Here is a 15,725-nt window from a genome sequence, read left to right as displayed (position 1 = left end):
CCATAAGAATTTTCTGCAGAAGTCAATAGGAACATGATGGACACTGTACCAGTCATGAGTTGATTATTGGTGAAGCTGGGTGATGGATACATTGGAGTTATTTCACCTATTCTTTCTAATTTTGTATCGTTGTGAAATTTTCTTTAATAAGATGCTGAAGAACAATGTATATTACCTTATGAAAATGTGGATTTTCTCAGGCCAAGACTTACTTCGTGATTTTGATTCTGCAAATCTGAGATGAGAAACAGATATGTTTTCTAGTTCAGGTTCCAAATGTTTATCACGCAGGTTATCAAAAATAGATACCTTTCTGTCTCTGCAGCCCTTGAATTATAAAACAGTACTTGGCATGGAGATCTGCCGTGATTTTAAGGTGTGTTTTTATCTTCACAACTAGACAACAGTTAATCTTTATTCCTGTTTATCCTGCTATTTCTCTAGTATAGTTCCTTTATATAATAGACTTTCAAACATACTCTTCTTCTTACTCCTGTTGAAGAAAGTGTATATGCCTTAGTCCGAGAAGAAATTCTCCTGAAACCCACAAAACAAAGGTAGGTTGCTGAGACATTCTATTGTGTATGCTTCTCATCAATCAACTACTATTCACTACAAACACATAGGTGAGAAAAAGATCACAAAACATACCCTATTCATTTTTATCCTTTTGTAAGCTTAAGAGTTTATTCTTAATCCCTTGCTTTAAAGAAGTTCACAAAAGAATACATTTGAAAAATACATTAATAAATAAAAAGAGAAGTTCACAACTGCAAAGTGATATTTATCAATAATAATAACAATAATCACTTCACAGCATCTGCTTTGAGATCAGACCTTAAAGTCTCCATGTCATTTTTGTTCTTGCAAATGGAGATCAGAAGAAAAACTGGGAGGATGAAAAGACTTCAGAATTGTGTGTGTGTGTGTGTGTGTGTGTGTGTGTGAGTGTGAGTGAGTGTGTGTGTGTGAGTGTGTGAGTGTGTGAGTGGCAAGGGAATGCAGTGATTTAGACTGAATTAGTTTAAACCAGATCAAAAAATTTAAACTGGTTGAGTAAATGGGCCCTGGCCAATTACCCTCTATGGATTGCTTTAAGAAGTCAGTTTAGGGTCTTCTGCGTGTCAGAGTGGATCCGCTGCTGCTTTCTTTTACTTTGGGAGAGAGGAAAACCAAAAGCTATTCTTTGAAATTTGCAGAAACTGAGACCTACCTTTGAACTAATCAAGAACACTTTTAAAAATTGTATTAGGAGTCTCAGTTTTGAAGGACATTTTGAGAAAAAGAAAATTCACCTGAAAGATTTTTATTGCCCGTGTCTATCCGGATGCCTGCTGCCATTCCAAAATTTTGAATTCCACAGGAAACTTTGGCCAAACCTGACCTTAGTGTATAGAATTGGCAAGACGGACCTTGTTCTTTTTGCTGTCTTGCAAATAAAGCTCTTCTGTTTGCGGTGTGGAGCTGAGGATACCATTTCTTTTCTTCCTGTATGAGCAGGACAAAACAAATGGACTTAAGTATTTCATTTATCAAATGTTATTATGTTGCTACTTGTTTTCTTTTACTTACTGAAAATTCATATTTAAATATTTTTTAGAAAATCCGGGAAGTGATGCGTCCACCCTCATTTTTATCTTTAACATAAACAGCCCTGAATTGCTACGATGTCTTGCTGTGATCATCCCAGATTTGTAATAAATATCTATTGAATGATAAGAAAAGAGTGCCTCTGCACAACACTAAGGGAGAAATGTCTCCCTGGGGGTTATGGCTGAGAACAACTTGGAGGTAATAAAATGACAAAGCATCTTTCATTTCTATCATGCCCCTCCGAGATGACTACAGAACAGGATGTATGGTCCTGAAGTACCCATCGTAAAGATTTACACAAATTGTTCCTTTCTTTCAGATTGCTGTTGCTTTCCTCGGTGTTACATACTGTCATTAAATTCTCCACCCTCACTATTACAGCTTCTATTACCACCCACATGGCACTACGGCTCTATCCATGGGTGGCAGATGTTATCACCATATGTCATCCGATCAATTTTCCATTCAAGGGTAATGTAATGTTTGGGGGAAAGCCAACTCACACTTTAGTAAAGGCTTTCTCTGTAGTCTTCACCAGCCATAAATGCAAGCTTCCTTTCAACTTCTTGGCTCTGATGCCTAACCAGAAATCAGCAGGCATCTTAGAGATGCTTTGCATGTTTCCGTGTTAGTTGGGCTCTCTCTCACTGTCACCTGCCAAATTGTTTCCTATTAAGGAGTTTGGCACTATTTTGCTTTCCTCTCCTTTTATTCATCTCAGAATATTCTGGACAGAGAATCATTAGCTAGATGAATACCCAAAGAGAGTAGCAGTTTCAGTCTGGTTCACAAGGCTGTTACTTCTTGTTTATTTCTAGGATCTATATCTCACCTCCTTGTTCCAGAAGTTGGCATTGCTCAGAGAGTTTGAAATTCTTTTTCTATATAATTCTAAAGGGTAGCCAAAGTTAAGACAAGATCGATTTATCCATACGGTTCTGATTTGTGCTTGTATGTGCTCGCTCTCTCTCTCTCTTTCAGTCCTTTTTGTTTCCTTTTTTTCCTCTACATTTTTCTCCAAACTCCACTCTCACACTTGCTGTGGATTTTTATCTTTCCACATTTATTGAACACTTATTATTTGCCACTCCCTGGGTTATGTGCTGCATATTTAAATATTTAATACAGTTTTCCATGCTTTAAAAATCTTAAAGATAAGGGGCGCCTGGGTGGCTCAGTGGGTTAAGCCGCTGCCTTCGGCTCAGGTCATGATCTCGGGGTCCTGGGATCGAGTCCCACATCGGGCTCTCTCCTCAGAGGGAGCCTGCTTCCCTCTCTCTCTCTCTGCCTGCCTCTCTGTCTACTTGTGATTTCTCTCTGTCAGATGGATAAATAAAATCTTTAAAAAAAAAAAAAAAATCTTAAAGATAACCCTTAAATTGTTTTGGAAGCAGTCCAGTCTAAATCACTGCATTTCCCATCCATGTTGGGTAATTCAGATGTGGGGTACTTGGGAAGATGGGAGGTGGAAACAGTGACTTGTTTTTATTAATCATGAAATGATCTCCCTTCCAAGTGCTCACACTGCCTATAGTTTGGTAAAGAAATTTCTGTTTATGTTATACACACTCATCAATAATTTGAAGACTTGGATTATATCTTTTTTTTTCCATTTATGTATCAGTTTCAAGTTTCCCAAATCTCATGAGCAAACTCATTTGAAATTCCTTAATTCCAATGATCCCTTGATTTGCCTTTCTCCAGATATTTTCTAGTTATTCTGTGTTTTTCTTGAAATGTGATCGCTGGTAACTACTATGGTGTCTCAATTGTAGGTGGCAAGAAATAATGTCTTTAGGCACCAAAATGATAATCTTTTCCTGAGTTACAAATGATGTTCAAACATTGTCACATTTTGAAGTTTAAGTTACTTGTCCTTAAGTTATAACTTTGTATCTATCCCTAATTAAAATCTCCTACTATTTTATTGTTCATTCATGCTGACCTGTGAAGTTCTCTATAGATTATTTTCATGGATTTCTTATGGCACTCTCCAGGAAATATAAGTAGAATCAGAGCACTTGGCTATTTTGCTGTTCCTCAAGAATATTTTATTAATACTGCTTAATTGTTACAAGATTAACAACCCTATTTGCAGCTGTTTCTAGTGTGAATCCCTGCGGAAACTATGTTATCAATTTTATTTTTACCCAGAGCATCTCATCACTAAGAGAACTCTTTACTTTTGATATAGTTTTCTACAATGCTCATCTTTCTGAAGTGTCATATTTTATGATAGTATTGGAAGGAATTTTTAAAAAATTACTCTTGCCCACATTAAAATTTATACTCTTAAACCTCTTTAACCAAGGGATCATAAGGCAAACTTTTTTCTTAAAAATACATTGTCACCTCTATTCCTATATTTATTCCAGTTATTGCTGTAGTCCAAAATCCTTTTTGTTATGCATTCTGCTGGGATGCCTCTCGAGGGTAGGAAGCCCTCTGCTGTTTACTTTGGGTCTCTTTGGATCTCTTTCCTTAATTCAGCACTCTAGTTCTATAGTATAGATCATATATGTATAAGTAAGATATAATTTGCCTCCATTAGAATGGTAACTCCATAAAATCAGAGACTTGCTTTTGTTTACTGTAGTATTTTAATACCAAGAACAGTAACTTTCACATAAAATGCGTAATACATGTTTGTGAATTTATACTTTTGGAAGTACATTGTTAATTTCCTCACAAGCCACTAATGAATAGATTCTTATTAAGTTGCATTGAACCCTAAGTGATTTTATTAAATATCATTGAGCATCTCTTACTGTCTGATGGTTATCGTGGTCTTCTCACATGGGTAGAAGCCAAATGTTTGTACGAATTCAAGGATAAATTTTGGTGCAACAGGCCAAAGTATGTGTGGCACCCAGGCAACTTACAGCAACATGCAAAATACTTTGGCCTGTTGCACCAAAATTTATCCTTGAATTCATACAAACATTTGGGTGGTTGCCAACAAGTCGCACTGCTCTGTGTACTGAAGAGTCTTATTACTTTTTTTTTTTTTTTGAGTCCTAGTATTCTTTAACACCTTTTGATTTGATAGTTCTGAATCCCAATTCCCAAAAGGCAATTTAAGAATCCTTTAATGACTTCCTCAGTGAAGTTGGAATAGAAAAGTAATACTTGCTGTATTTCTTAACTCTCAACATGCTTAGGAGACCAGAGACGTGAAATAGTTCATTGATCCTTCAGCTTGAATTAATATATTTGAAGGTCTTTTAACTTTGACAGTTTGGTTCCTTGCAAAGGTGTTCTTGCTTCTGAACAGCATAATTTTGGATGCATCTGGACTACCACTCCTCAAGATAGTTCCAATTCTATTCACTGGCAAGTCCTTGACTTTCAAAACTGTAGGTTTTATTAAGATAATCTCTTTAGCCAGTTAAGCATGAATAATTTTTGTTTAATCATTTGGAGGGCCAAGCCTCATCTGTTTCCTTAGTGGTCACTTGTATTATCTTGAAACCTTACTTCTACAGCTCAGCTGGAGGAAGCTTCACCCAGTTAATGCATAAAATATTGAAGTCTCTTCCTATGACAACCAATTCTAATTCTGAGACTTCCTTAAGGACTGGCAATTCTTTTATTCTTTCTGGTTATCTTTATTTTCCAGGTTTTTAAGGTTCTTAAATTATGTAATAATGGTATTTAACTTCTAGAGATTTTTCTTCCATTGCCTTGTCATAAAGGATTTTTAAATCCTCCGACGACTCTCAGGAAGGTCTGTTACCCTTGTTCTTGGCAATACATGCCTGAGCTCCTGCGATGATCAAGGGTCCAACTGTGGTTATTCTTTAGGAGAGCATATCCTCTCTCACTATCAACCTCTGTTCATTCTTATCACTTCTGTCAGAGCAGTGGACAAAGTAGAGACCTACATCCGCAAACTAGACCACTTTATGCCTCTGTTGATATTCAGATCCTTTGAATTGAGACAACCTGGTGATCAGTGTGCCACAAGATCCTTGTTCTGGGTGTATATAAACACTAAACTCATAGTCTTCATTTCTTTATTACCCATTTTCTCTTAAAACCGTTTTAATCGGGGTGCCTGGGTGGCTCAGTGGGTTGAGGCCTCTGCCTTTGGCTCAGGTCATGGTCTCAGGGTCCTGGGATCGAGCCCCGCATCAGGCTCTCTGCTCAGCGGGAGGCGTGCTTCCCCCTCTCTCTCTGCCTGCCTCTCTGCCTACTTGTGATCTCTCTCTCTCTGCCAAATAAATAAAATAAAATCTTTAAAACAACAACAAAACGCTTTAATCTGCCTCTTGCCCCAAATGCTCCACCGAAATTTACTTTCATTTCACCAAGAACTAAATCAAATTCAACAGGTGGCAACAGTGTTTCTAAAACGCAAGTCAGAGGAAGACAAATACTGTATAATATCACTTAGAGGTAGAAGTTTTTTAAAAATCCAAACTTGTGAAAACAGAAAAAATGGTGGTTACCAGGGCATAAGGGTTGAGTGACAGGACAGATGTTGTTTAAGATACACGTTTACAACTACAAAATTTACAAGTAGTAAAGAAGCCCCGGAGATATAATGTATAGTACAGTGAATGTAGATAACAGTATGTATTATGATCATCACACTTGCTGAGAGACTAAAACTTAATTATTCCAACTACTAAAAAGAAAGGATAATTATGTATCGTGATAGAGGCACAATTATTGCTACAGTGACAATCACATTACAATATATAAATGTGTCAAATTAACATGTTGGACACCTTAAATTTATACCCTTATATGTCAAATATATTTCGACGAAAAAAATAAATGAGTAAAGAGTAAAACTAAGTTGTGCCTACAACTCATCTGAAGATCTTATTAAAATGCAGATTGTGACTCAGTTTACTGGGATGGGGCCTGAGATTCTGCATTTAAACAACCTCCAGGGGAGGTGTCAACTAAGTTCAGTGAATTGCACTTTGTATAGCAAGGCGCTGGACCCTGGAGCGCCTGGGTGGTTCAGTGGGTTAAGCCTCTGCCTTCGGCTCAGATCATGGTCTCAGGGTCCTCAGATCAAGCCCCGCATCGGGCTCTCCGCTGAGCTGGGAGCCTGCTTCCCCCTCTCTCTGCCTGCATCTCTGCCTACTTGTGATCTCTGTCGGTCAAATAAATAAATAAAATCTTTAAAAAAAAAAAAAAGGCTCTAGACCCTGACGGAGCCTTTGATAGGACATCTTTCCAAAATTCTCTACCCCTTTGGATTTTGCTAGACTACTCTCTTGGTTCTCCTCCTCCTGGTTAATTGCTCCTCCCATAATCTTTCCTTCCATCCTCTTCTTCTGTTTGTTCTGAAATGTAAATATATCCTGGAGTTTCATTCGCAGTCTACTTCTCCTTTGAGAGTGGTGGTTCTCAAACTTCACTGTACAAAGAGGGTTGGCTAGGAAATTGAATAGACATGGAGTGTCCTGAACTTCACTCCAGAGTTTCTGACTCAGGTGCTTTGGGGTGGAGTCCATTAGTCACCATTTTTAATTCCGTTAAAAGAGTTCCTCGGGCCACACTTGGGAGAAACACTGATGTAAGGGCGCTCATCTACTCTCAGTGCTTTGACCATGCTCCAGATAATTTCCGAATGACACCTACACTCCGGACCTATCCATCAGATCAGCTGACTACTTAATATTTCAATCTGGATATTTGAAAAGTTCAAACTAAGTTGAATCTGTTAACCTCCCCCCCCACCCAACCTCTTTTTTGTCTCTCTGAAATGATGATGAAATCTGGTTAGAGTTTGTGTCCAAGGCATACTTGTCCTCTGGGGATTGTTACCTACAGCACGTCGGCATAAAAATCACCTGGGGCAGTTTGCTAAAATTGCTGAGTTGCAAACTCCTCAAATGCTGATTCCTTACATCTGGAGCCCATACATCTGACTTTTAAACAAGGTTTCCAGCAATGATTCTGATGCTGAAAGCCCTCAGCCTCCGCTTTAAAAAGTGCTGTCTGAGGGATTCCTCCAGCAAGTGCTAGTAGTTAAGACCATAGAAGATTTGAAAGCATTTTCCATGGTAGAGGGGCTGAGCGGGAATAAAGGACTGTCTAACCTTCCCTTTATCTCTAGTACAGTCTCCCCAAACTACTCCAAATAACTGCACACACTAAATGAAATCAGTGTACTTCTCTCTAAAGTCAGTGTCAGGTCAAGTTACTAGCCACACCCCACTAACAAGATTGGTACCCCTAAACCCTTTCCTTTTAGTTGTTTCTGGACCACTAATGATTTACTCCCATGTTGATGAAGTTCTAGAACCTAGGTGAGGTTCCGTGGGCTGAGGTCCGGAGCCAATGACCAAGAAAGAATTCTTGAGACATCTTTGGTGCAAAATGGTGTTTATTAAAGCACGGGGCAGGACCCCTGGGCAGGAAGAGCTGCTGCCCCGGGTTGTGAGGGTAGGCATGTTATATACCTTGCGGTTGGGGGGAAGTGGTGAAGGGATGGGAGATTTCAACAGAGTTCTCACATGTTAACGAGGGCCTACAAGGTGCTGGGGGAGTCCTTGCCCTTATGGCTTGATCAATGTCCTCTTTAGGTCAGGTATTAACATCAAGATAGTTGGGAGATTCTTGGTGGGGTATTATGATCCTGCTATCATTTACATTCCCTTCTACCTCAGTCTCCTCCAGTTTATGGTGGGAGGGAGACATTAGGGCTTCAGGAACTGAGAGTTATTTGCCTCTGGAAATTTGTGCTATTGATAAGGTAACCTCCCTGTTTAGACCTCTAGGACATCTGTAGAGCAAGGGAGATTCCTGTTCTGCAGGATTGCGATCCCTGCAAATTAACTATTTATCATTTTATGGCAGTCAGGGGTGCCCAAGGAATGCTACACATATGGAGGGGAGCGGGTGAAGAGGGGGTGCAAGGCGCCAGCTTTTGCTCTGTCCTCAGCCTCCTGCTCCCTCATCAATGTAACTTTGGAGATAAAGAATACTTTCTTGCCATTTCTTTCATTTCCCTGTGGTCTTATTTCCATGAGGATACATTACTGATTTAGGAAATTGAATACCAAAACCTATAATATCTCAGGTAGACAGTACATGGCAGGAAGGGGGAGAAAGTATCTATTGTTAAATTTATAGCTCCCCAAGGAAATTTTTTCAGATCACCTCCACTCGCGGAAGCTCAATTAATAACACTTTTTATCTTAAAGAGCCATGGTTTGTATTCTATTTTTTAAAATTAAGAATACAATCTGTGTATAATTGACATTCTTTGTTAGTCCCAACCTAACCTTAAAGCGATGGGTGAATTTGTTTCGTTGCCTTAAGTCTTCTAACTGGATGCTTTCCTCAGTTGTCCTTTTATTCATGTTACGCTCTTAGTTCAAAAGTGAAATAATTTTGCCCAAAGTTATTAGAATAAAATTGGAGTTCAATTAGTCACTTTGAGACACAGCAACTAAGTGGCTGATCCCTTTTTAATCTTTAACAAGCTCCATTATTCACAAAGGCAAATTGATGCCAGCTTTTAAGGAATCTGAAGTAACGCAAACCACATAGCTTTGAAATATTTAAATATTCTAATCTCAGGAAGAACTATCCTTTTCATACCGATTAGACTCTGAAACTGGTTTTAAATGGAAACAGTGCCAAACAGAGGTTCAAATGCAAATACATCACATTTACATCGACGGAAAGGGTCTTGATTCATCTTAATTTTATCTCTTTGCAAACAGCATATGCATAATGTTATCTTGATGTTCAGTCTCAACCTCCTCTATCTACATATCAAAACGTACCACAGAGAGAGCTTTCTCCCCCCCCCCGCCCCCCGCGAAAAATCAGTGGGAGCTGAAAAGACAGGCAATGTACCTAGGTTTTATCATGAGTGTTTGGCTTTAATTTCAGGTGGTTGAGACACTGATTAACCCTATTTTCCTAAATCCGAAGAGAGGCATTTTACTTCAGCGGAGTTCACCTGCAGATATATATATTTTGTGGGGTTTTTGTTGTTGTTGTGGTTTGTGGGTTTTTTTGTTTGTTGTTTGTTTGTTTTTGGTAGTTTGGAGCTCTTCGTTGAAATATCTTTCATCTCTTTATTCCTCTCCTCTTCCTATTGCTGTTCTCCACTCCTTTCCTCTCTCTCAGCCGCAAGGACTTGCCCTCTGCGCGAGTGGGGGTGGGGGCAAGCTGGGGATGGCCGCAGAGCGGGGAGCGGGAGCCGGAGACCGCCGGATCTGGCTTTGTTATTGGTCGGCTGCTGCCTGATGGATGGACGAGGGAGGAGTGAACTCTTCAGTCTGTTCCGACGGAGCTGAAGTACAGAAACCATCTTTACAGGTAAGAGCTAAAAAGGAAAAAAAAAAATATTTTTCTTCAAAACAGAATGCTTCTCAGTGCCTATGGAGAGGATCTTAAGATACGAAAATGATTCTGAAGACAGTTCCCGAAAGTGGGTCCCGTTCGTGGCTTAAGGAAGCTTGGCAGGGAGCGGTTTTTCCTCCCTGCCAAGCCATTAGCTGATAAAAGCACCCGAGGCATGTCTTGCCCTGTTTAACTTTCTAGGAAGTGTTCTTGAAGCAAAATTAATAGATACGATGAATCACCATGTGTCTTTTTTTTTCCCCCCCGAATTCAAGTTTGTGTGATTGGGAATGAAGGGAAAGATGACGAAAGCCCGGTAAATTCCACAGGTTCGGAGAACATGGAGCTTTCTCTGAAAATAGACATAAAATTTCATGTGGTGTCTTTTAAGAGGTACAATACAGTGAATGGCTTAGGAAAATAAATTTTGCAGGTTGGAGACTTCTAAGTGCTGCATTAGAATGCATGATTTCGTGTGCGTTTAAGCTCTTTAACTTTCTGCTCTTGATAAATCTCATGCTACCGAGTGATTGTATCATTGTATTTCGTAAATCGTAACCTTAGGTGATGATAAAGCGACTCTATGTTTAGCAACATGCATAGGGCTGTTTTCATTTTAAAACCTCGGAAACCTGTTTATGAAGGACTAAACATTGCTGTAAAAAATAGCATCTTAATAGGCAAATTTCATTGGCAGTTTCATTTATCAATCAAACATATCTAGATAAGGGTTCCTTCGCAGCATTTATATTGTTGGTAATATCCCTAGGGCAACAGTTTTTTTTTTTTTTTTTTTTTTTTTAAGTTAAGATTTTACTTAACCAGTTGCTTGTATCTCTTAATCCTGTCTTTGATTTTCCCTTAGGGAAAATAGGCAAGAGTTCTAAAAATACACTAAATGACACATTGACAGTAAAAAGAAGAAAAATAATTTTACTACAAGTCATTTACTTTTCTAGTTATTTTAATTCATAAACACGGAGCAGTGGAGGAGGGAATCCATGGAGGGAATCTAATTAAAATCAAGCTTCTTTTAAGAAATATTTCTACTGACCTGGGCACATTGGCAATCAATTAAGACTTGTCGATTATAATAAAAGTATTTCTCTGATGTAAATGGTATATTCAAGTATTTTAAAAATACTTCTTCTGAATAAATCACAAACTAACAGGAATGAATATGTATCTTATCTACGAATTTTTTTGATCTTGTCTTTGCTTTTTGTTTTTGTTTGAGAAATGGGGTTTGGTTTTAAATGAGAGACAAATACAAAATAGTTCTTGAAAAAATTACGAAAAGAGAAGGGGAGAAAAACTACTGAATATTTGGAAAAGATCATCTAAATGAATGGAGAACTAGCTTAGATTTCCTAAACATACTAAATATAGCTAATAATATGTTTATATGCTTGTGTCTTATTGACCCAAGCAAATACACTTGCATGGTTTATTTTGAACTATTTCTGGATTTCAAGAATCATTACACGATACTGCAATGTTGCTATGTTTCTAATTATTGATGGAATCTTCTGATCTTGGTTTTTAAAACAAAATGATGATAGAAATTAATCTACCCCAGATTGGAATGTAGGTGATATATAAATCCAGAGAGTTCTCACCTCCTAAAATGTGTTAGAAAAAAATAAATCAAGGCAGTTATGTTTTTTGGAAATTATAAATTCTGAGTAAAGCTACCTCCAGGAATGAAGGGGAATTGATGAAAATTAGAGAGCAGAGTTCCACATGGTTTTAAATTATTCTGTTTCCTTGGAAACCAGCTGCTGCAGATGCATTTTGCTTTCTTTGGCTAAAAATATCATCGTTTTAATAATCGCTAAGGGAAAGGTTCTGAATAAAACCAGAGTATATTGTTGCTGCTTTTTATAATTTCCTTAATGGTTCACATATTTTGGATGAAAAGTAGATAAACCCTTTCTCAATCAGCATTTCCTATCATCCACTGGCAGACGTCTGCATGAGGCGTCTGCATGAGACGTCTCCATGAGATAACTATGGTAGCTTTTACTGCAGAGACTATAGGAAAAAAAAAAGAGTGTGTGTTGGGGGCGGGGGGCAGGCATGTGCGCTGGAGTGGAGGCAAGAGAGGAAAAAAAAGCATGAAAGAAAACAGTTAAGAGCTTCCTGTCCAAGTGAAGGATGAAACAAGGCAAATGAAAACCATGTAAGGCTGTTCTGTGAGATGGCAAATGCAGTATCATTTGTTTTTTCCTTTAGAGCATTTTTAAGACTTAAATATAGGTTTTTACATGTTATGTGTTTATATGTTACATATGTTCCTTTTGCGTAACACTTTCCTTTTTCTTTCTGTTTTGTGTGGTTAGTAGTATACTGAATGAGACAATAAAATTATGAAATATATTTTAGTGCATCAGTCATCTCAATCAGAAAGAAAAGCTTGAGATCTATGTTCAGGCTATGGATAGCAAAGATCAAATTCATATTTTGACAGATGAAGACTTTTTTAAACTTAATGTCCATACTGTTTCTGTACTGCAGTCCTTTGTAATCTAATACATAAAAAATTACACAACTTAAAAACTTTAAATATTAATAACATAATGTGATTGAATTTTTTAAAGAATTATTATAAATACACTTTTTTTGTTTTGTTGGAAGGCTTTTGCTTGATTTGGAAATAAAATTTCACTCTGTGTGGCTTTTCAAGATCAGAAGTAAAAAATCACAATTATCGTATTTTACCTGAGGCAATTTCCAAAATTAAAACACATTCGTTATAAATATTTTTCTCTCAGCAAATTGTTGAGAGGGAAAATCATCATAAAGCTGTTATAGCTTTCCTATTATTTTATCATAATTCAAATAAGATTCCTAACTCTTTTACCTCTCACTTCAATGTTTTTGACATATTGTTTATTTTTGTAATAATAACTTTAGTCTATTAGATTTATTATTAGTAATATAGCAAATAAAATACCACATGCTTAAACTATATTTTAATGTATTTGATATCTAGCCAATACATTACTTAAATTAATATGGTACATCAGAACATTATTTTTCACAAAGAGTTAGGGTGATGGGAGGAGTTTAGTTTTCATCTAGTAATATGAGCAAAGCCCTTCAGGAGCAACATGTTCAGCCTAAAGACAGATGACCTTAAAAAACACACTGACAACAAAGCAGATGGATGAGGAGATGGGTCATGCAAGCTTTCCAGATAACCCTTATTGCAGGCACGATCAAAGTTTTCAAGCGCATTTCAAGTTCCTGAAAATAACGCATTGCCTAGGCTCACGTTCACCTGCAGATGATTTTAAAACACAGCTCGTTAGTAATGGCTCTTGACTGCTCCGTGGTTCTTTATTTGCTGCAAGTGGCTTGCCAGATTCGTAGATGAGTTTACATGGGTCTCTTAAGTCTCACAGAATGTATTCAGGAAAATGAAATATTAATAGCTGCTCCTATAATATAGGTAGACAATTTTATATCTGTCATGTTAGTTTGTCAAATAACATTGCATTGCCGAGAATGGAAAGGTGGGATTTAAAAGAAATGGAAGTTACACCCAGGTAAGAAAGCTTGGGTCTGGTTTCCCAATGTTCAGGTAATTCAAACAGATGAAGAATTGCTTTAGCGTTTGGACGATGGGAGGCCATAATTCAAAAATATTATTGATCAGAAGTCAGTTTTGCCTTAGTATAGGTTTAATACTTGATAATATAAGATAGGGCTTATCTAGGTATGGAAGGGGGGTTGGTCTAAAGTAGCATAATTACTTTTTAATTACCACTTTGTACATCAGAAAGCAAGAACTGGATTTGATTATCAAGCTAATGATCACATTCGGATGTTTTCACATATTCAGTCAATCAGTTGGGCAGATCATTTGATTTGTCAGTCAACTATTCAGATCTGAGTTGTTATAATTGACTAAATAGTTTGACCTGAAAATTGCTAAATGTGTGTACTCAGAATACAGACTCAACATAACTTTTTAAGCATTTAATTCAAGATTATGATGACCTTGATAAATGTCAATAGTAATTCTAAGAATAACACTCTGACAAAAAAACCACTTGAAAGGAGCTCAACTTTGCCATTCTTTTTAATCTTATGGCTAAGAGGTGAATAGAAACTATGTGATTTATTTCTAAAGACTTCCTACTTTAGTGAGATCAAGAGCCTAACACAAGGGCTCTTGAGTGGCTCAGTCAGTTAAATGTCTCTGCCTTAGGTTCAGGTCATGATCCCAAATTCTGGGATCGAGCCCCACATGGGGCTCTCAGCTCTGAGGGGAGCCTGCCTCTCCCTCTTCCCCTGCAGCCCCCCCCCCCAACGCTTATGTACACACACACTCTCCCAAATAAATAAAATAAAATCTTTATAAAAACAGAGCTTAACACAATAACTTCTAATTCAACAACAAATGGTGGTTTACACATCTTAATATTTCTCCTGACTCGCATTGCACATTTGTACAAAAACCAACCACCACACACAAGAACAAGTAGTTCTTCTGTGAATTTTTGTATCTTTATAAAGAATATTGACTATAAAGCCCTTTGACAAATACTCATTGTATTTCCATGCATTCCCTTTGACTATTTTAGTCTTCTGTTACCCTAGAAACATGGAACTGGCCTGTAGAGATGGTTTCTTCCTGGATTGCTTGTTTTACCTATGAAGAAAGAAGGCACAGAGAGGGATTCCCATAGTGATATTTTAGTAAGAAACTGAGCATTTGCTTATGCAAAATAACAACAGCCAAACACTGTGTGTTTGTATTAAATATTGGATATAATGCATTAAATACTGGATGCAAGAAAAGCATTTAGTTTAGGAGGACTTTGGAAGAAGGCGAAAAAGCATGGTGTGGCCAGATGGTCCACAAAGCATAACAGCACAGGAATTTTAGAGTTACGTGGAACTTTCCACTTTAGACCTGCCCTGGTATCCTTTTACTGATCTCTTTGACTTACTGTCACAGTCTCCTTGACTTTTTGTGAGCTTGCTGTCACGGTAAAAAATACATTTTAGTTTTGTTCTCTAGTAAGGGTTGATACAGTTAGCTGCTGTCATGTTGTGGATGTATCACAATATATTTAATAAATGAAACAAATAATTTCCCAAACAGGACTCCTGAATGCATTTACAAAGATTTCCTTTTCTCTCCCAGGTTGGGCTAGCCACAGAAAATCAATATCTGTCATCAGTCATTATCCAGGTAATACTGGTTGTGATACTGTCAGCATATTAAGCCAGAAAGACTCTAGAAAAGGTTTTCGAACATTATTTTAAAAATTCTTTTTTATTTTGCTTTTTTGAAATTCCTTTCTGGTAGCTCGTAAAACTCATCCTTAAAGTTTGAGATTCTTTGCCTTCTTTACCTCAATCAGTAAGTGTCCCACGTAGACTCTCCCATGCACACAATGAATCCTCTCGGGCTCAGTGTCAGATGGGAAACTGAGCCTGGGCACTCCCCTTTTCAGTTTCTATATTCAGAGATCTCCACAGCACTTCTGGACAGAGTCAACGAAAACAACCTAGAACTACCTCGGGCTTGTCCCGCACCTTCTACCAAGGCTTCTTGATGTGGTTTGACAGCCATTTTTTTGACCTGTTCATAAATTTTTATTCAGCTATCTTAACTATAATTCTTGGTGGCAGGGGTGTCCTTTGTCTCTATCAACAACAAGGCAAAGGTAGGCAGATAATATAATGCCAGTGGAAGTCCCACAGTCTACCACAGCCAGGTAGAACTGACCAAAAAGAAAAAAAAAGAATGTTATGCCCTGATGTAATGTCTGGGAGTTTCAAGAGAAATATTG

At 37.7% G+C, this 15,725-nt stretch overlaps 1 protein-coding gene across 1 annotated transcript in view; it reads left to right on the top strand.

Annotated features, from left to right (window-relative positions):
• The first annotated feature begins 9,837 nt into the window (after positions 1–9,837).
• The window catches only part of CSRNP3 (cysteine and serine rich nuclear protein 3), a 208,750-nt gene continuing 202,862 nt past the window's right edge, over positions 9,838–15,725 (top strand). The window contains exon 1 of the mRNA XM_059167137.1: positions 9,838–9,891. The gene's annotated coding sequence lies outside the window, so the exon portion shown is untranslated. The remainder of the gene's footprint in view (positions 9,892–15,725) is intronic.

Source organism: Mustela lutreola, chromosome 3 (assembly GCF_030435805.1).
Source record: "Mustela lutreola isolate mMusLut2 chromosome 3, mMusLut2.pri, whole genome shotgun sequence".
In the NCBI taxonomy this organism is placed as follows: domain Eukaryota; kingdom Metazoa; phylum Chordata; class Mammalia; order Carnivora; family Mustelidae; genus Mustela; species Mustela lutreola.
Note: the sequence above shows the minus strand (reverse complement) of the source record. Positions and strands in the feature narration are given on the sequence as shown.